The sequence below is a fragment of the Apostichopus japonicus genome, chromosome 9 (genome assembly GCF_037975245.1).
Source record: "Apostichopus japonicus isolate 1M-3 chromosome 9, ASM3797524v1, whole genome shotgun sequence".
Classification (NCBI taxonomy): Eukaryota; Metazoa; Echinodermata; class Holothuroidea; order Aspidochirotida; family Stichopodidae; genus Apostichopus; species Apostichopus japonicus.
The window spans coordinates 22,854,367-22,876,292 of NC_092569.1; the positions used below are offsets into that span (position 1 = coordinate 22,854,367).

Genomic DNA, 21,926 nt, shown 5'->3' on the forward strand with positions numbered 1-21,926 from the left:
TATATTACAACTTTCTTCCGGGAAGACTTAGGTTATTGAAATTGTCCCGGTTTTAGAGCTACCCTGGCACATGATATGTAAGCTTACGTGAAAGAACACAGGCAAACATGAACAAAATGAACTCTAAGTGAAAGGTTCCACTTACTTGTAAGGTAAATTTTTAGCCATAGACTTTTATATCTTACTAATTAGAAGCATGGAGCGTAATTAATTAATGACGGGATTGTAAGGATCAGTATTTAATTTTAAGCTATAAGGTGTGACGTAGTGAGAACACAGCAACCAATAAGTTGAAGAGAGTTTTTGTCTTAATGGTTTTGTCAGTTTCTTTAAAAATCCACAGCATTAAAAGTAAACCTATAATACAATACACCAGTCCGTTATGAAATAGAGAATTTAAGATATCCTTGTTGAACGTTAATTCTAGAAAGCTACGTGATATAAAGGGAAATAGATAATTTAACTTAAAAACTTTATTTTCTATAACATGACAATGATGACAATTGCAAGAAATATAGAATTTCACCAGAAAAAGTGCAAAAGGAAAGGAGGAACTTTCAAAAGAAATTTAAAATGTGTTTTTTTTTCTTTCAGACAAGTCCTTAAATGATTATAAATCCATAGCACCATAAGTAGTAAGAATTTTACCGGTAGTCGGCTTTAAATTTGTTACAGTAAGAATGGTCGATAGCACCTTAAACAATTACATTTTTTATCTTGTTTGGTATATTCTGAATACTGACATGTTTGAACAGACGAGTATATGGCAGTTCACGTTTCATGACATTACGATGTTATCTGTCAAGAAATAAACATATTGTATAGAATTTCCAACTCTCTGTATAAACAAGACAACACGCTTTAGTTCTTCCCTGAAATGCTAAGAATTCTCTGATTTATTCGTCTTTATCAAATTCTTGATTTTTTGTCTGCACACTGGTCATCTTGTCAATATAGCCTTAAAACGTTCTACGGTTTACAGAAGAATATGATCCTTTGATACAAGGATATCAAACCACCTTTACCTTAAATTATGAAAATAAAATCAATAGAATCGAAATAATTACACAATGTAATTTGCTGTTGTGAACAAGGTAAAATACACAACATGGTATCATTTCTACAAAGATAATAACGCGGTCAAAGGCGATTGTTTTGGGACGTAGCCAAAGTTTTGCATCGTCGATAATGCTTTAAGGAAGCAATGACTTACACTGTATGAAACGTTACTGTTCTATTTGTATAAACCATTGTAGTTTATTGTCACCGTAAGTTGAGTGACACAAGTCGTGTTTTTCTTGTATACATTACTCGTTCGAACGATAGCCACAAAATATCAAATGGAGGAATTTAATTAGATATCTTTAAACATATCAGTAAACCGAAAGTTTTTCAAAAGAATTATAACCATACATGGAGTAGAGTTATGACAATGCTTTCTAGTTTTTGCAACGTGTTAGAAAAGAGGCATTTAAATACAGTGTAATAGATTTGATATTGTTTAATTTGTAAACGTTTATCATGTATGGGTTTTCTTAAATATAGGGAGAGTTTCCTTTTCTATACTGAATTATGTTATCTGTTACTTTAAAACGACAAACGAAACTTTAAGTTTTGTACTACATCGACCAGCCACATGGTATCATGAAAGGAAGGTGCAAGTCGGTGGGAGGGAGGGAGGGATGGAGAACAGTGAATAGGGAGAGTGTGGGTGGGGATCGGTGACTACTCCCACCACATAAATGCTATAGTTAGAGTACATTTTCAGTGGTCCCATTATAGGAACTCTTGCCATTCATGAGAATATCTTCGCGAAGGTTTTATATTTAATTCCATTATTCAAATTGAGACTATTAAATGTTACCTAGTTTGTCAAATACAAGGAACTTTACATGATCGTCACGACTTTATGGAGTATCTTATGTGAAAATCAATGTAAATTATGGTATTTGTGATAAGATAATTTACAAATAAATAATTTATAATTATTTCTTTGAAATATTTTCAGATTTTACGTATCACCACCTAATACTTGTTTTCACAATTGTATATATATATATATATATATATATATATATATATATATATATATATATATATATATATATATATATATATATATATATATATATATATATATATATATATATATATATATATATATATATATATATATATATATATATATATATATATATATATATATATATATACACATAAAATATTTAATTTCTTTACACAATGACCTAACCTGTAATAATCCAGATAAAGACAAAATCATCACATTGGATTGTCATTAAAATGTTGGTGAATTGGATCATGTCAAAAGTAAGATTTTCAATAAAAATTTAATGTACGTTTTGTTGAAAATATTTTTATTTATACTCTGTGGTTTTTTGGGGGTTTTTTTTTGCTTCTACAGATTTATCCGAATTTAAAGTAAAAAAAAAAGACAAAAAAAAAACTAAAGACAAAACAATAAAACATGCATTAAGGTATTCCTAATCAACGTACCATTGTAATGAAAATTGAAAAGCATAATTATTTAAAGGCAAGCAACCAGAATGAGCATCAAGTTATTTTTAAAGTGTTAGAAATGTTCTCTGCATCTGCACTAAGTTATTCCGCTAGTTATATGACCTTTATTTTTATTTATTTATTAATGATAGGATAAAATAGAGGATTTGCCTTTTGCTTTTCTTCCAGAATATAGCTTATATAAAAAAAAATTACAATGTAACAAACTGATTTAATGCACGAGAGCATACAATTCTTCAGTAAAATTGATTTATTTGATGAGGCATTTAAGTATTTTGGAAAAATTCTTTGTGTGACTAGTTGTCTGGACTCAAAGACTAAAGAAACATCTTACTACGATTTTATTTTGAGTATTATTTTATGAAAATAACTATTATTTTCCCTCCGACTTCACATCGGTCACAATTACAAAACTAATGATTATTTTACATTATTCGAATGAATTGGAAAAGGTAATTCAGATGTTACCAAAATGGCAATTTATAAGATCTTATAAAACACCTTATAAGTATGAGTAACGTCTATGGCATTGGAAAGCGACTTTCAATCTTTTAAATCTTCTAGTTTATACAATTCAAAGATCATGTTCGTAAAGAAACAGTATCATTTTTAAACAGTTAAACAAGTCTCACACATTCGACAAACAATACTTTATAGGTGTTTCATTCTTACGAGAATTAAAACAGAAATTTCAAAAAGTGCAATGTTCATGAAAGTGAGTTAAACATAAATTTATTTTGTTGTTTCTTGCATTAATTACTTGATAGAAATATTAGCATTTTTTGGGATGTGCACATTTTTTGTACTTTTTTATTATCAGGTAAGGATATATCAAGATATCTCAACTAACTCCATTCACTACTAAAATCTCATTTACTTTCTTTCAAGTTTCCCCTTATCTTGGTATCGTCATAGGACATTAAGTCTGAGTTAGAGGAGTTACCTCTAGTTAAGTGTTACTATACTTCTCGTTTTGACATTTTCATAGAGGAAATAACTTTGATCTCTACTTATGATATCAATCGTATTGAACTGTCACTTAGAAAGGCATGCGATAGGAGACGTTCTTTACAACTTTATCATTTTAAATAAAATAAATGAAAATGTCTTACATTTCTTCCGCTCTTATATCCATGATCTATAAAAATTGCGGTTACAACAATTGTTGTTATCAAGTTAACTAAGCCGAGTATCGTTATTATAATTACTAGTTATTTTTAATTTAAATTAATGTTATTCAACCTTGTTTCCTTGAAAATGTACATGTCCAAATTAGTGATCTTTATGTTTACGTTTTTTTACAAAATGCATTTCAAAATATCTTAATGCCTTGTTGCAGACTGTTTTTCCAACATTGCTACATAAATAATGATAAATTTTAAAGTGATATCGATGAGCATATGACGGAAGTAAACATTTAGGTGTTCCCTGAGAAAATTTAAAGCTGCAAATTTCGCATTTGAATGATAGTTTGCAGAAGTATTATCAAGTTTAAAACTGAGCATTGTTTCAAATTTGATGAAATTGAATCGGACCTACCACCCTTTGAAGTATATATCTTATTTAAAGGATATACCTTATCATTCTAGTTTTGTTTACAGTAGTTACCCAACTGTTGACTATTTGTATTTGAAGTAAATTTAAGCATCTTTCTGATTGGATTATGACATAGAAATATTTTGTTGTTAGATTAGTCAACGCAGATGTTGCTTTGATGGATTCATAATGATAACTTCGACGAATAGAAGCACTAACGAGCCTGTTTGGAAATCATATCAAAATAACAGAGCCGACAAAGGAAGTTGCCTTTAAACAAATGGGAATCAAGTTATTCGTTGTATTATTAACAAAAAACATTAGAAACACATAACCATGCAAAAAGTAGCGACTGTCGCTCTGTATCGATAGGGAATCCCATGTCTGGATATTTAACAAGAAGATACATTTTCACTTATGAAATTTAGAAATAACTGGATTTTATAGTTTAGCTTGTAGTTTTCGCTGAAATGATTGAATTTCAAAGTGTTAGTTATTGTACTTGTAGCCAAAATTATGGAACATGAATTTATAAACTTGATTAATCTACTTGTTAATTAAGTTCAATAATTGATGAAATGAAGGAGTTTTGTAACGTGTTGATATGTACCTCAGAAAGGTGGGCTTGGCTATTAGAGGGTAACCTTGTGCATTGATGTGCTGTAAAGGATATGTGGAGAGCGATATACTCATAGTTTGAAAAGAGATTACTTTTTGCTGGCCATGTCACGCAACTTGATTGACTTTTATTTGTTGGTGTGTAACAAAATTCGTTTAAGATGTATATATGAATGAGCTTTTCTTCTTTGTATTTTACATGTGAGCAAATATGAGAGAATACCTTATTTAGGGATAGAAAAACCAATTGGTCTAATTTAGTTTTTTTTTCCAGTATGTGTGGTTCAATTAAAGACGTTTTGTTGTATGTCGAAACACTGTTGTTCTTTCGCAAGGTTAAAAATTCTAAGTAGTTTAAATTGAAGGCCTTTAAAACTGAACTTCATCAGGTATTTTTATCGATGTTTTCCTATTTAATGGAAAAAGTTTTTACTTCAGTTTGTCACATCATTTAATATGAATAGAGTTAGCTCAGAAACACAACTTATATTATTTTCGAAACAGTGGTAAAATATTAAAAAATTAAATAATAGAAAGACTTACCCTTTCTGTTCCAAACGAGTTGCAAATCGTCAAAACAGTCAAACAAACTTTGAAAAGCGTTTCCATAATTTCGGGTCTGTAGAAATGTCACGCGAAAATATATTCGATGAAGTGCAAGATGACAAATGGCACAATCTCTCTTTAGGGGTGATCTACTCCCTACTGAAATGACCGCAGTAGTGGTATGGATGTCCATTAAATCCATCATTTTATTTGAAATATGGTTTGGATTATAGGTACAGCTCATACGAGGAAATGCTGTACATTGGCCTCTGTGTTAATTAGGCTAGTGGTCATGCGCAATCTAACTTAATATTATTTGTAGCTATTTGCATCTTGAACTTTCACTCTATATATACAGTAAGCTGCAGTTGCATAATGTTGAATTGTCCTTGTTCCGATAAATATAGCATAAAACCTATTGTATACTAATTGACTATCGTGTCTCTAGTTCCAAGGACAGCAGTGATATTGCAATTTAATAACTCTTAATGTATTTGGTTTTCAAAACGAGTATCGTGCTACGTTTTAATTTTTTACGTTCAGTGTGGTTTATGATCAAAGGTTTTGTAATTGTGCGTAGTTGTGATGTCAATTCTACCAAACCGATAAAAAGAGTAGGAATGCTGATTTACTTGTTCTGGTTGATATCATCCATATCTATAAGAACCCTTTATGAGTGATTATGTTAGCTAAGTTACTTTGCTTTTGGTTGGAAGGCAAAATTAAAGCAGTATCGAAAGGACAGGAAGTGATACTACTAATCAACACTTTATAACATGCATGAACTAGTACAATACATATTATATACCGTGAAATGTACGGTATGATCTATTTTACACTATAAATATGTATATGTACAAATATCTAATTAACACAGTTTGGAACATTCGAAGTTTGTCAGTGGTATGCTATATGAACAATACTTCCTTGTTTTATGATGCCTACGTCACACCCTGTTTGCGGAATCGAGTATCCTCACATCTGATTGAATAAACATGTCAGCTGTTTTGTTAGGCTTTCACTGAATTTTTATTATCTGTAAAAATTACATCCATACTGACTGTAAACAATAACAAAAATCTTTGTCATTTATATAAGATATTGAATCTAAGGAGCTTGTTTTGACATTTAAAAAGGTACACTGATATCAGATTACAAACCTCTCTTTTAATTAAAATATTATTTTAATTTGTGGCAAGAAAGGCTCAAGGGGCTTTAAAACAAGTCAAGGATGCAGAGGAGAGACAAGTGGTCGAGGAGAAGGCTAGACGTGAGACCTTATTCGTTCCCACGGCAGCAAACCAAACGTAAAAGTTTTCTAAAAAAAACATTCTAGTTCAGCTGAATTATTTCAGATGAGCTATAGCGATGCGCATGCTGCGAAAATTCTGTCACTTTTTTCCACCTTGTTTGAATGACTGCCATTTCGTCATTTTTCATTCGATTTGACTGATCGTTTGTCAGAGGTTCGAGTGACTTCATCTTCTTTATATGCCCAAATCTGCTGAAATGTTGTGTATATAATGTTTGAATAATGGTGAAGCAAAGTTGCTTGGAAGAAATGTTTGTTTCGTCATCTATGGGCCCAAAACCGGGCCTTCTGTATGTAATGTTGGCCACAGATCATATGCAGTGAACATCAAATTTGTTTCACAACTATTTACTATTCATGACCAGCTTGCGTTTTATGTGAGTAGCAAAATGCCTTCCAACTTAATTTTACCATAATTTTGGGAAATAATTCCACCCGTGGGAGACTTCATCATGTCAAATATTTAGTTTCTATGCAGGCTTTCTGTCTACTTCGATGGCATACTCTGTACAAGGACTACTTGGCAGATTTGCAATCTGAACTTTTTCACGGTTGTATGTGGAATATGTGAAAATGACCTATATTGTTGGAGCCGATTTTCTCTGCGGTACGTCGATTGTAAACAAGTTGAAGGTCGTTCTATTATTTTATAGGGGCAATTTTAGGACAGCGCATTTTAAACGTGATATCCACAACATTTTAGCAGACTTAGCAGAGGAATACTTTTTTTTTTTGGTTTGCGTTCTAATATTGCATGAATTAAAACTATGAAGTACATATACTGTTGGTTCTTTGTTTTTGTAATGGGGCACAGTTTATCCCTAGTAATTAGTATAACGACATATTGCATACAATATGTTCGTGACAGTGTTTCTAAGGAAAACAGGAGATTTGAGGAAGGATATGAAACCCGATGTGCTGCTTTGTCTTACTTTTTTGCACAAACAAATGGATAAACCGCTCAAAAATGTTGTCATTCAAAAACAAATTTCTCAGCGTTGCTGCTCTGGTTGGATACTTGCTGGTAGCAAAGGATACTCAGCCATGTTTTTGCGGGTGTGCTGGTGTGTGCGCGCGCTTCTGTGACACTTGCGTGGGTTCGCGATATCTCCAACGGAGTGATGGATATTTGTCATACTTTCTATGTAGATGTATTACAGTAAGAAGTTGTGCTCCATCTTTCTTGGCACTGACCTTATGAATACTAATGAGGTGATTGGATCAAACGTAAAAATCTTTACATTACTATAACTCCAAAACCGTGATTCTGACTGTAGATAACTTGGGATAATGTTGTTGGTTAATAACTAGCCCATGTAGGCCCAGATTTACATTTCCACATAAAATGCATTTTATGACACATTCTTTTGGCCCGAGTTTGTGGGCCCAATATTTTTGGGACCATTAAGGCCCATTTTTTCTTTACATTGCAATAACTCCGCAACCGTAAGTAGAATTGTAGCCAAACCTAGAATACAGTTGTTGGTTAATAGCTCGTACATTTAAGCCATCTTGGCCCAAACAAATCCGGGCCCGTTTTTGGGCCGAGTTGCCCAATTTTTTTCCACGTAAAAAGCATGTTGAGGCACATTGTTTGGGCCCAAATACTTGTAGGACCACTTGAACCCACATTTTGGAGGGTCCAATTTTTTGGGGGAAACTATATTTTGAGCCACTTTGAGTCAAATATATTTGTGACACAACCTTAAATCAGACTGTAACCAAACTTGGAATGCAGTTGTTAGTTGATAGCTGGTATGTGTGGGCATAAATATTTTGCTATTGATTGATGACATAAAACACTTAAAGATTCCACTCAGCAAGATGCAGTAGCGCCTATTGAATTCTTTTTATCAATCGTTCCATATGGTGTGTACCGTAATAGTCAACGCAAAGAGAAGAATTTGAGTGATATTAATATTTCAATAACTGTCCCGGCTTTCAAGATTTTCAATGTTAATGTGTACTATATCTCCGGATACTCCTTACTTAAGTGTAAAATTGATGATGGCGAGTCCCGCGTATAACGGGACTGAATGTTCGGAACCAAATAATTTTCCTTTAACTTTATGTTAACGAGGTAGAATCCTTGGATAACTTTCAATACCACTTTTGCTGGAAAACAAAATGAAATGAAGTATCATGGTTGCCTTTGTACTTTTGATCTGATGACATCACAAGGAAATGTATATTGACGTATCGATAAACTGTCATCAGATTCTTTAATACATGAAACTAAGGCGTTTTGTTATTGACCTTAGTGATTATCTGTGTTATTGCATGCTAAAGGAGCTATATGACACAATGCTGTTATATAAAACAACGATTTAAACCCACCCCACCCCAATACACCGTTACACTTAATTATGGAAGAAATTAACCCCTTCAACAGAATATAAGATTGAATAGGAACGTATTTGATATTGACTAAAACTTCAATTCAACAATTATATTTACAAAACAAAAGAAAAACACGAGATGCAATTAAAAGAGAAGTGTGTCTACACAATCCATGTAACATTTTGGCTACACTATATATATATATATATATATATATATATATATATATATATATATATATATATATATATATGTGTGTATAAAATCTTCTACGACAACCTAGAAACCACTAACAAAGAATACAAATTCTCACGTACACTTTCAAACTGCTTTAAATTGAAGAACAATGGCTCATTGGCATTACTTCTGTAAATATCATATTTCCACGAAGCAATTGGTGGGTATACATAAGAACTTCAAGATTTGTAAATATTTACTTAATGTTGCGTTGTATACACGTGTTTTTTTCCAATGGCTTTACAGACATGTCGATGAACGAAACATTTCCCCAAAGTTCTATTTCCTGCAGGAAAAGCCTATTACCTATGAAAAGTGATTGTATGGACAAGTTAATAGTTTCTTGAATAACGATAAGAAGTTAATTTTTCAAGATGCAATTTGCTATAAGCAAAAGCTTCACTTTCTTACCACAAAATATAAGCTCTTGCAAAAAGAAATATTCAAAATACCACAATTATTCCAAACTATCCTTTTCAGGCCTATATAAGTCTTCAGACCAGTGTATTAATATACAATTGATAAAGCAAAAATCCCCCAAAATGTAGATATTTTCAGGTGAATTTTACTGTTAATCGTTTGCGTCCCTTTCTCATTCATTTATATATGATAATGGCTAGTTATACTTCTCCATCAGTATAGCCCTACTTGTAATATCTAGCTATGGTGATTTACCGCCTTCAGTTTACTGTCAGCGTATAACATTGTTCTTCCATCGTTTCGTCAGGAAGTTAAAAAGAAGGACAGGGTTTGACGGGAAAATAGAACCTCGATAAGTCCTAGATTGGCTTCCTATATGTGCAGTCTTCTTCCAACCCTTTTTCTACAGTTTATTTTTCTTCTGAATACAGAAATATTTTATTTAATTTAATTTAAGTAATATTCATTTAAACCACGGCTATTGACCAAAAATCACAGTTGTGTTTCCCGAAAGAGATCACGAGGGGAATAATCATATCAAGATGGCTGACTCATAGTTTTCACTGTACGATTTCAGTAGTATCAATATCCGTGTTCACAGAGGTTTGACTTCCTTGTTCTTCTGTCTACCGATGCGCATAAGAGACAACATTTAGAGGAAAATACCATTTTACTTTAATTCCTTTTCTAAATGAGTAACCAATGTTCAGTATTTTCTACCGTACATTCTAAATTACTCGATGTAAGGTACGTTATGTCATCGACAGAGATGAAAGTCATTATCAACTTGAATTCAGAGAAGGGCGAGTCACCAGAAAAGTGTTCACTCTTTCGTCAAAATGATCAGCAAGTTTTATTCACTGTTCCAATTTTTATTTTTCCTGTGGACCACGAGCTGCCTCGTTTTTCGTGAATCGGTAAGTTCTAGGACTTTTATATTTTTTAGTTAAACCCAACATAAATGTCAAAGTCAAATTTTATTTTGGTGCCTTCTAATGTAGCACACAGAAAAAAAGAGAAAATAATTTTAAACGCATTTCATTTTAACCTTCTTCAGTCATCTGTCTTAGTATAGATCTTTTAATAAACTTGAGCGATAACAGAATTTGAAACTTAAGTTTTTATTGTTCAAAGATGATATAAGATATTGGAAATGGAGATATGATAATTCCTCAAATCCATGAAATTTTCATATATGGTATATTGTAGTGGTCTGTATCGAAATAAACATGATTGTCTGTAACGCTTCAAAAGTCCATAACAAATCAATTAAAAAGTAAACGCAAAGGATATTGAAGTGTTTGGAGTAAACGTTCAAGTCGATTAAGATATACTTTTTTTCAGATAAATTAAATATTTTAAATTAATTTTAAGCTCCCTATAAGATATTGGAAATGGAGACATCATAATTCCTCAAACTCGATACAATGTTCATCTTTTGGAATCCTGTATTTGTCTGTATTGAAGTAAAAAGTAAAAATGATGTTCTGTATCGCTTCAAAAGTGCGTGACAAATAATTCAACAAAGTAATAATAAACGCATAGGATATTTCAGTAATTGGAGTTAAAGTTTGAGTAGATTCAGGTATATCTTTTTTTTCAGATTAATTTAAGTATTTTATATTTATTTTAAACTTCCCACAAAAGAGCCTCGAAATTAAAACAAAAGACAAGCAATCAAATCTTGAACAGCAAGTCCCCTTTTGACTATATTGTAACGAATCAAGAAAATTCCACACAAAAAAAGAGATTTGAAAATCATTAAATATTTATATTTTTGGCAAAGATATTGAGATTAGACTTTAATCCAATTTAATATAATGATCTCGAGTGTTTTCATGTTTCAAATTCATCTCAGAAATTGAAAGCTTAAACATGTAGACTTTCTGCAATGCGTTGAAGAAGCCACTAGTTGTATGTAAATGTAGTAGATGATAGATCGAATATCAGGTATGGGATTTTTCTAATCTTTCAAATAAATTACTTTATTGTAATATTAATAATAGCTTAGTAACGCTCTGGAACCATTTAGGACACAAACATGTAGTAAAAATTAAAAGTTCCATAAATATAATAGGTATAAAAGAGGTATAAAATATTTAGCTCTTGTTAAGTTAGTAATTTATAAACCAGTATTCCGAAACTATAACTTAACAACTGCAATTTAACCTGTTTATTGTATATCTTCCCCACCGGCACAAATTCAGAACTTTCATGTGTTCATTAAAGACGTGCTAAAATTGTTAATATGATTAAATACTAATGATAGCAGACAAAATGCAGACTGTCATAAATGCAAGTCTTACCGATAGTATAAATCAATTACGGTAGACTCAATTATATTAATAGAAGCGTAATAGCTAAGATTAAGATGCCCATACTTTGAATATCTCGCTTCAGTTTCTTAACTTTATATTAATTAACGAGAAAAGAATGTTTTTAATTCATATTACTTCTCTTAAAGTTTTCACCCGTCTACTTCAATTCACATTGAAACTTATGATTTAGTATAATGCTACCAATTTTGTATTCCAATGCTAGAATATTAGATCTTCCTTAGTTAACAGTAATCTATCAATTTTAATTAGGCAATGAACACATAACAAAGTTATATTTTAATTGAGTAACCAATTTAGCGTAAACTCTACATGATTTACTGTGGAGAAAGAAAATTAAGGAGTTTAAATGAGAGAAGGCAAAACTACATGATCTTTATATTAATTCAATGTACAAAGGCATTTTCGCAAAGTCTATGATAAAACTTCAAGCAACTAAATAAATATTTCGATTTGCAAAATTTGTCGAGCATTTGTAGTTTACCCATAGCCTATATACATTTTTATATCCTTCAAAGATTTAGAAGAAAACTAAACTCAACTACTTCTTCACTTAATGTATTGCAGTCTGCCAAGAGCTATACAACTCTTTTAAGATAATACAAGGATAAGAGAAGCAGAAAGTAAATAAAACATGTTCTGAATTTAAAATAAAAGAATAGACCAGCATACGTATATTGTATCTCGTCGTAATATGATAAATTAATTCATATTTTGTGTTATAACTTCAAGAAAGTAGAATATTCTTTAATAACTCAAACAACACAAATTGCAAATATCGAAATGAAATTAGTGTAAAGAGGACCTTTTCTTTGTCACGTAACGTTAAAGGTTCGGTTATAACTAAAATCATTTGTTTTTTATTAAAATTGCTTGGGCACCAATAATTTTTCAAACATAGAACAGTCTCGTCAAATGAAATTGTTAATATAATAATCAATGCCTACCGTACTTAGTATTGGTATTGTTCGATATCGCCTCATAACGTTATAACGTGATTATATTTTAAACTAATACATTCCTATGAGACTCGCTTCACCAGTGCGAAGTTATGTCAACCGTATGTAAGCTGCATATTACGACCTTCGTTCACGAAAAAAATTAAGAAACGGACGAAATGTGTACTAGTCTGTCAAATAAATTACTAAGAGTAAAACGTTCAACTAAATACTGGTAAGATAAATTGTTCTGCAACGTAATATGCAGCCTTGTTGATGTAGGCCTAAACTTTGTAATAAATGTTTTTACTTTCATAGACAAAAGTATGTGGTTTGTGGTTATTTTCGCGCATTGTTCCACAATTTCCCACCATGATAAGATTTGTTTTATTTACAAACAAAAATCAGGAGATCATAAGTAAATGTGAAACATTGATATGTACTATAAAAATAAAGAAAACACATACTTTGCTTAATTCCAATGAAATTTGAAAATCATTATCATTAATCATAGCTCATACAAAGTGATATGATGCGCGATCAATATATATTCCTGGTTCAACAGATCGTAACCTATTCCAGCCAAATGTCTTATAAGAATATTATGTCCAAAGTCATTGCGTATTCGAAAAATATAACCTTCGATAGCTTCTCTCGACCACTTTACTTAGAGTAAAAGAATCCGGAATACAGGATAAATTTGGAAAGACCTTATATCCAACTAAATAGGCTGAGACTTTTAAAAATCTTCAAAAATTCAATATTTTGTTGATTTGATCTTCTATTTGTTTGTGTCTTCATAATTTAGATCAATGCGACGAGATGTTTTTAAGTTAACACTGAAATAATATTGCTGAACATTGATACTTTATATATTGACGATACGTTTGTACATATAGGCTACCTATGTGTATTATTGTTATGTTAGCTTGGCAATACTATTAGCTATTGGTATACATTTCTTAACCGAGTATGTCATAGTACCTTTAAAAGGCACCGGACTTTACTTTAATTAGACTAACAGTTACCCCAATCCCATACTCGTAGATACATAACCTTTACATCATAAATAACAACACAAATAAAGTGTTACTTAGAAAGAAAAAGAACAACCGTAAGATAACAAAAAATGGAGGAAGTTCTAATGCCACAACTTGTTGTCAGCCAGCAGAAGATTTCGCATTTTTCATTAGCTATCTTGTTATCTATATTTTCCTCTGAAGTTTAATACACCATTTTCGATTGTAAAAAAAGTATTTCCTTCTCAAAATAAACTGAAATTCCAGAGCAATGTCTGTGTTTGTTTTATGATGAAAAATACAATAGTAACAATTAATTTAAAGGAAATACCACGTATAGGATTTTCTAAAAAACATGTCGTAATTTATTTATTCTGTTTCATTAGCTAACAAATCTATACTTTATTTTGCTATTTCTGGTTCCGTTGTCACTTTAAAAAAAAGGGTTGATATGTTTTTACAACATAACCTGTAACTACATTCGCATTGTTCAATCTTCATCACTTTATTGATTTCGTTATGTTTAGCAAAGCTAAAAACTCTTACACAATGTAAACGAAATAAGTGCATTTTCGCTTTAACTGTCTCGTCAACTTTTTTCTCTTTAGTGTAAATTTTCGAATGCAAAGATAGAGATTATTCTCTGTTTAGAAAGAACGACAATGCCTATATCATTTATTTTTTTGTCAACCAGGAAGGTTTAAGATTGGGGAATGTAAGTTAGAATTGAAGAAGGAAGAGTTATCGTTGTAAAAACGTAAACACAATTGAGTAGAATCATTTCCATCTGCTACTCTACACATGTAATTTGCATTTTGATTCATTATCATACGAGCGTTGTCAATTGAGCCGTCGAAGGATCTATGAGTAATGATTATTTGTAGTGAAGTTACTATATGTTTATTTGAATTCTGTTAAGTGTTAACCTATACCATGTTTCTTATAACGGTATATTACCAATATATCTGTTAACACCTCTCAATAGATTCAAACACTCCATGCCTTGGCGATACATTTTTAACCCTCCCACTCCCGTTGTGTGAGAGAGAAACGAGCTTGTTGGCGAAAACATTTTGAAATGGACATCTTGAGAATAAATAAAAGCGAGGCGAGTGATATGTGTCCATCGCCCGCCTCCCTCTCGTTCCTCTAATTTCAATTGGAATAGTTTTTCTTTCTAATTTTAAATGAACCAATTTCAATAAAAAGATTTTAGCACCCATATAGTACCCGACATCTTTATGACCCCAAATCTATTCAACCGGCAATCACTACTTGTTTTGTTAATCGATGTATTCAAGTACGCTCAGCAAGTATTTCCATTAATACTTCTCAACGTAAATGGGACTCATACTTCACATTGACTCGGAAATATAATAAGAACCTGTTTTTAAAAAGTTTGAAATCGTTTTCAGAGCTTGAAATCCAGAGGTCACTGTTTTGAATCATGTTGTATCTATAAACTTCTTTGCTCTATTCCATTGTTAATAAACAACAAAGTCACTTTCCTGTTATTCATTTTCATATATGATTTTTTTTGGTTAGAGTGCCCAACAGACAAGCGATGGATCTACCAATGAAAATATATTAGGTGAGTGATGCTTACCCCTTTTGATTCCTAATATGTAATTTAAATAAAAATTAAACCATTGTAACATTAGATTTATCATGTAAACAGTACCGGAAGTTAATACACATGAATAAGGGCTTGGATTGCGGAGCTTTGTCTAACGTATTAGCAGAAGAGAATGGAATGTGATTTAATATATTTTCGGGCATTCAAATTCAAAATAGTCGCCACAACTCATGTCAGATATGTCTGTTGAAGTGTAAAGTACGTAGTGATCCGCATTTTTTCTTACAGTCACAGATTTTTTGCAAAGCTACGGGTGTGAGGTCTTTCGAATAGTTTAAATTAAGAACGTGTTGTATGCTATATATATCAACCAATAAAAATAGGCAAAGTTAACAAATAATGAGGACAACTACTTTTTATATTTCATCACATCATAGGTCAACCATCATTTTTCTTCTATCAACAATCGACTTATCCGAGGGATTGCAGAGAAGTTCAGGGGCAATGTTCATCTCATGACTCTTCCGGTGTCTTCATGATCAAACCAGATGGTTATCCGGATCCATTTGAGGTTTACTGTGATAACACCGACAGTTTCGGTGGATGGACGGTATGTCTTTGGTTTCTTGGTCTTGTATAAACAATTTTCAGACTGAAAAAAATGTTCACAGCAGCTGGAAGAGTAGTAACGATGCTAGTTATCTCGGTGACAATGTTATATATTTGTAAGTTACAAGATGGTGGTAAAAAATACGTTCTGTTTTCATTGAGTAAAGATCAAGACGGCTGTGCTGGATGCCAAAATTTAAAGCATGGAATGATAGATCAGTGACTAACAATCCATTTCGGTAACGACTCTGTCCATAGGTAATACAGAGGCGCACCGACGGGTCCATCGATTTCAGGCGCGACTGGGACAGCTACAAGTCTGGCTTCGGGTTTCTCTCTCATGATTTCTGGCTCGGCAACGAGAAGTTATCTTTCTTGACCAATCAGAAGAAATACCAACTTGTGATTGAGATAACCACATCAAGCGGTTACTTAATCCGGGTTTCTTACGATCATTTCCGTATAAGTGACGCTTTCAGTCACTTCAAGCTGGGCAACCTCGGCAATTATTCTGCAGAGAATACTGGTGAGTTATCACGAACAAATTAGATAACAACGCAATATCATAAAGGCTTATATATATATAAATGAAGATGTATTGTTTCGTGACGTCAAACATTTCATAAGATGACAGATATGTAGGGTCATATGGGAAATATCACTGACAAACCTCTATGGACCCATTTGGTACATCCCTCTATATTCAACCATCGTTTCGAAAATGATACATCTGAACTTTACTTATCAAAAACTTAATTTACTTCATTAGGTTACATACATTCCTAGTAACATTAATGTAATAATAGTTCCGATTTATTTCATCTTGCAGATGCTATAACATTCTGTCCCAGCAATATGGACATTGATAACTGCAGTACCGCGTGTCAACGAACTTGTGAAGCTCCAGGAATCTGTCAGGATGAGGTCTGTACTGATGGTGAAGTCTGTTTTTGTCCCGATGGATTCTTCATGAAGGGATCTCACTGTGTACCTCCTGAACAATGTGGATGTTACGTATCAGAAGGACAGACGGTCGTACCAGTAAGTACAGGAGCCATCCATTACAGAAATACAAAACGACTCTTTACTTTAATGTAGAAATTGTACGTTACTACTTTGTTATATATAACTTTAATCTCAATTTAAATAATTGCTACAAATTGGAGTAAGAGATGACAGCATATTGTGATATCAATACGTGTTAAACCATAACATACCATTTTTCTGACAGGAAGGTGACTTTTTCGTGAATTTCGGATGTACAAGAAAGGGTGTTTGTACTAACGGACTGATCATCTGGGATGAAGGTTACGCATGCAGTCCGAAAGCGGGGTGTGGCGTACGGAATGACATAAGACAATGCCATTGTGCTAATGGCTACAGAGGGGACGGTGTAAATTGCACGAGACCACCTAAAGATTGTCAGGAAATTTATGATGATGATAGTACCAGAATCAACGGTATATACAGAATCAAACCAACCGGATGGACCGGGTCAGCATTTGAGGTATACTGTAACATGACTGACGGAGGAGGATGGACGGTAAGTGATATAGACTAATACGAACTTAATACTTTATAAGTAGATCTTGGACTGATACATTTTACTCTGGTTTAAAAGTTACTTTAATCTTAACTATTATTTTCACCGATCTATGTCAGATCTTGGATTGATCATCATTTTCTTTGTCTTTGTATTCAATTTTATATTTTATAAATTTTCATATGATTAGATATTTTACCGCAGTCTATCGACATTTATGCATTATGCGACTATCATCATGTTTATTCTTCACCTCGATGACTATGATATTGAAATTAATTTTTATTATACTTATTTCATTGCCTAGGTTGAAACTTTTCACCTGTCACATTACCTTAAAAGGTAATTTAAGAATATGAGATTTCAGACTTTACATCGGAAATTCCACCAATGTTTGTTTTATTAGCGATATTTTTATTTTCATTTTGAAATTTTAAAGGTGTTCCAACGACGTGTCGATGGGAGTGAGGACTTCTATCTTGGATGGGACAGCTACAAGCAAGGCTTTGGAAATTTAAGTATTAATTTTTGGCTCGGAAATGATAAACTTTATTATTTGACCAACCAAAAAAGATATGAAATGAGAGTCGACTTAGTGAATAAATTAGGAGATCCGTACTACGCCAAGTTTGACTTTTTTAGAATAAACGATGAAAGCGACAACTATCGGCTATCCGGTCTTGGGACCTACAGTGGAACAGCAGGTTTGTAGTCTACATATCTCCTTCAAAACTAAATACGGCATTTCAGCCATACTAGTAGGGAGACAACATAACTACGACAAACTGTTAACACCAACAGGTTATCGTTCGATCGATACTTAGTCTCTCTAGAAATATGTTATAACTTCATTTAAAGAATACTATATATTAACATCACCTTAAGGAATAAGGCCAGGATGGCAGTCAGATGAAAGATATATTATACTTGTAGAAGATAGCCGGATTGGCGGAATGGAAAATTGCTTGAAAATAGGAAAATTCCTATAGTTGTTTTTTATAGTTTACAAGTTCCACGATCCTGCCAACATTTTCTAATATATACACTGGCTGGACACTAATTGCAATCATCGTAGAACAATTAGTAAGAATCAATGATTAACTACATACATACAAGAAGAAAACGCTGTCTGTATCACATTTAAAAAACTGATAAAAGTCAGGCCACATAGGATATGGTAAGAAGGCTAAACAATACCTAAATTTTAACTTACAATTCATTGTATTCAAGTTATCTATCTACAAACGGGTGTTAATTGTCTCCGTTTGTCTTTAAAAGTAGTAAATAACCGACGGACCTGCTCAGAACATATAAAACTGACCTACATATCCTTACATTTGTCAATTTCTTTACGACGAATTCTGGGGGTGGTACAACGGTTAGATACATTGAGCGAAACTTGTTTTTTTTTCATTTCATTGATCCAAGTGAATAATATAAGTAAGAAGATAATAGAAGATGCAGTATTAACAATTCCCAGAGCGCAAACAACGAGTATTTTTCTCATATGCAACAGTTATGTTAACATATTTCATCACTATGCATACATGTAAGTACACCTCTCATAAATTGGTGTTCAATAATAAACCACACCAATTATACACTACTTTTATTGTGATTATTTAATAGTGCAATAACAAAACAAGTGAATGTTACTCTGGAAAAAATATAAGCATGCTGTACGTAGTTTATTAAGTAGGTCTTCCCAAAATGACAATGTTCGTATTTGTGATCAGCTAGATATATATTTGACGGCTACATGATGATCCTCGATGATCAGATGTCTCTTAGAGATAAACACTGTAATGTAATTATATAGTATGGTGTTCAATAAAAGAGAGAATGATGGTCATTATGTGTAAAACTGAGTACAATAAAATATAAATTACCACTATGTCAACCCAATAATAGTTTTCAACCAAAGAAGTTCTTGTTAACACTAAAACTAGATTTATAAATTTGCATATTAAAACTGAAGTCAAAATAATTAAGCAAACAGATTGAGTATATGTTAGTGCGATCAATTACAATTTTTTTTTTTAATAAACAAGGTTTAACATGTATCAGACGTACATTTATCTTGATAATTGGTATTAACGGTGTGTTTTTGTATTTGATTCTTTCTTCTAGGAGATTCTCTAAATTATCACCGAAACCAGCCTTTTACTACAAAGGACCGAGACAATGACGGTAATGGTTATAATTGTGCTGTTTATTATGAGGGTCCATGGTGGTACAATAACTGCTATAATTCCAACTTGAATGGTGTCTACGGGGATAAGAATCTTGATTGGCATCATCTCCCCGGACAGATTTATTATGTCAAATTTGCAGAGATGAAGATCCGCCCTATCTAGAGACTGAATCAGATGTAAGAAGAAAACTATTACATCGCTGACCATCAACAAAATAAGAGCTTAAGAGATTCATTTTAAGGACAATTGAATATTTTTTATTTAAAAATAAAATATAATATTTGTCCATGTTTTAATAGCACTATTCTAGCCAAGTCTCCTAATTTATATTATCGTCTTCTCTTAACCTTACCATTTAATATAATCAAACGGAAAAACGAGTTTGATAGGATCTGTGCAATATTTCAAATGAAATGGCTTAGCCATAGGAGCAAGTGACCCCCACCTCCACCACCTCCATCACCCTACCACACCCACCATCCACCACCCACACTCAAGTATTGTTTTAAAGAATAAACAGGGAAAACAGCAAGAAGCGAATACAATTACGTCAAGTTATAATACATAGGCTAGGCTGAGGCTTATTATATTTACAATGAATATACAGTGACGAATTCAAGGAGATCGCTTCCTATTGGTTGTCGATTTCTTTGTATTATAAAACACAACTGTGATACATAACGTACTATACAAAGATGCATTTCACGTCGGATGTACCATAATGTAAATCAAAATTGTCTTAAAGGAGACTGGACACCCCTTTGCGGTAATGCCGAACTTTCAGGCTCTCATCCAGATGTTGTTGGTGTTCTACCTAATCCCCTTCCGACCCCTTTCAACTTCACACAAACTCTCAGAATGTATGATAGTGATAAGACCTAATTATGTGCTTATTTCATAGTCTAAATATAACTCGGAATCACCACTTAAAGTCTATGAGTTTTTTACCCTCCTGGGTGAGATCCCCCGAACACCTACATGGTGTTCAGTCAAGCAGATGGGGTTTAATCTACGCGGTGTTTTGACAATTCTCTATACCAATACAAGCGGTAAGCTCTAATACTTAAGATTGGGTGGAAATCCGCCATAATCCCTCAAAGGATGTCTCCGTGCTTGTAAATCAAAGTAAGCCGTTCTACAGAGCGCATGAGTTACTTTTATGATTTTTTTTCTCGATATTGTTTTCCTCCTGTGCATTCATTTTTTCCCATTTCCATTTTCACAAACCCTATACATACAATTACACGTATTACACTAGCATATAACATACATAAGCCACAGAATAAACAATTCTAAGGCTATATCTTTCATTTTCTAGAGGATACAGGACATAAGTAAGATGCCATATTGGTCCATGACGTATGTTATTTTAAGCGGTAGAACGACACCAAATTGAAAGAACCGCAACTGCTATGTTAAATGCATAGGCTATCTTGCTTTAACACAAGATCACACTTTCTCATGCACCGTATTGACTCTCATATCTTATAGTTGTTTCCATCTTCTCTACCACTATGTTGATATCATGGTAATTTGCAACGCGATTACCATAACAATATAACCCTATCTTGATATATCGCTGAACTAGTCATGTTACTGAGTCAATGACATTCTTCTGCTTTTTCCTTAACTGGTAAATTATAGGAGTAGTTACACTACTTGGATTGGGGGTATATGTTAACGTGTAACTATTATATTTCTTGAGCACAACCGAAAGTTCTACCGACGATATCGTCGGCAAATTGCCTTCAAAATCATCTGCTACCGCGACTGAAACAATTGTCGTGCAGCTGTAAAAATGTTGTTATTCTCCTTTATACGTCCCATAGTTACTTGATGCAGGCAGTATTATTTGGTAACATTTGTTTGTAGCACTGAAATACCATCCGGGGTTTCGAGTACTAATACGTTAGTGAGCACGTCACTTTACCCGCAATTCATGATACTTTTCTGACTGTGTAATGTGAGGTTTAGATTTATCCAAGTTGAAACTTTCGTGGGCAAACGTTATAGCCAAATAGGCATGACTTATAGTAATTGGTCTCGTAAATGTCTGCTCGAGAATTTGTATTGTAATCCATAACAGGCTTAATGCAAAAAAATAAAATTAAAGCAAACGAAATAACAATAAATCCTTAATTATATAAATGTAACCCAAAAAAT

General features: G+C 32.7%; 1 protein-coding gene across 1 annotated transcript in view; it reads left to right on the top strand.

The window, feature by feature from the left end:
• Nucleotides 1–21,926, top strand: part of LOC139974003 (uncharacterized) — a 90,262-nt gene that overhangs the window by 55,575 nt on the left and 12,761 nt on the right. The window lies entirely within an intron of this gene.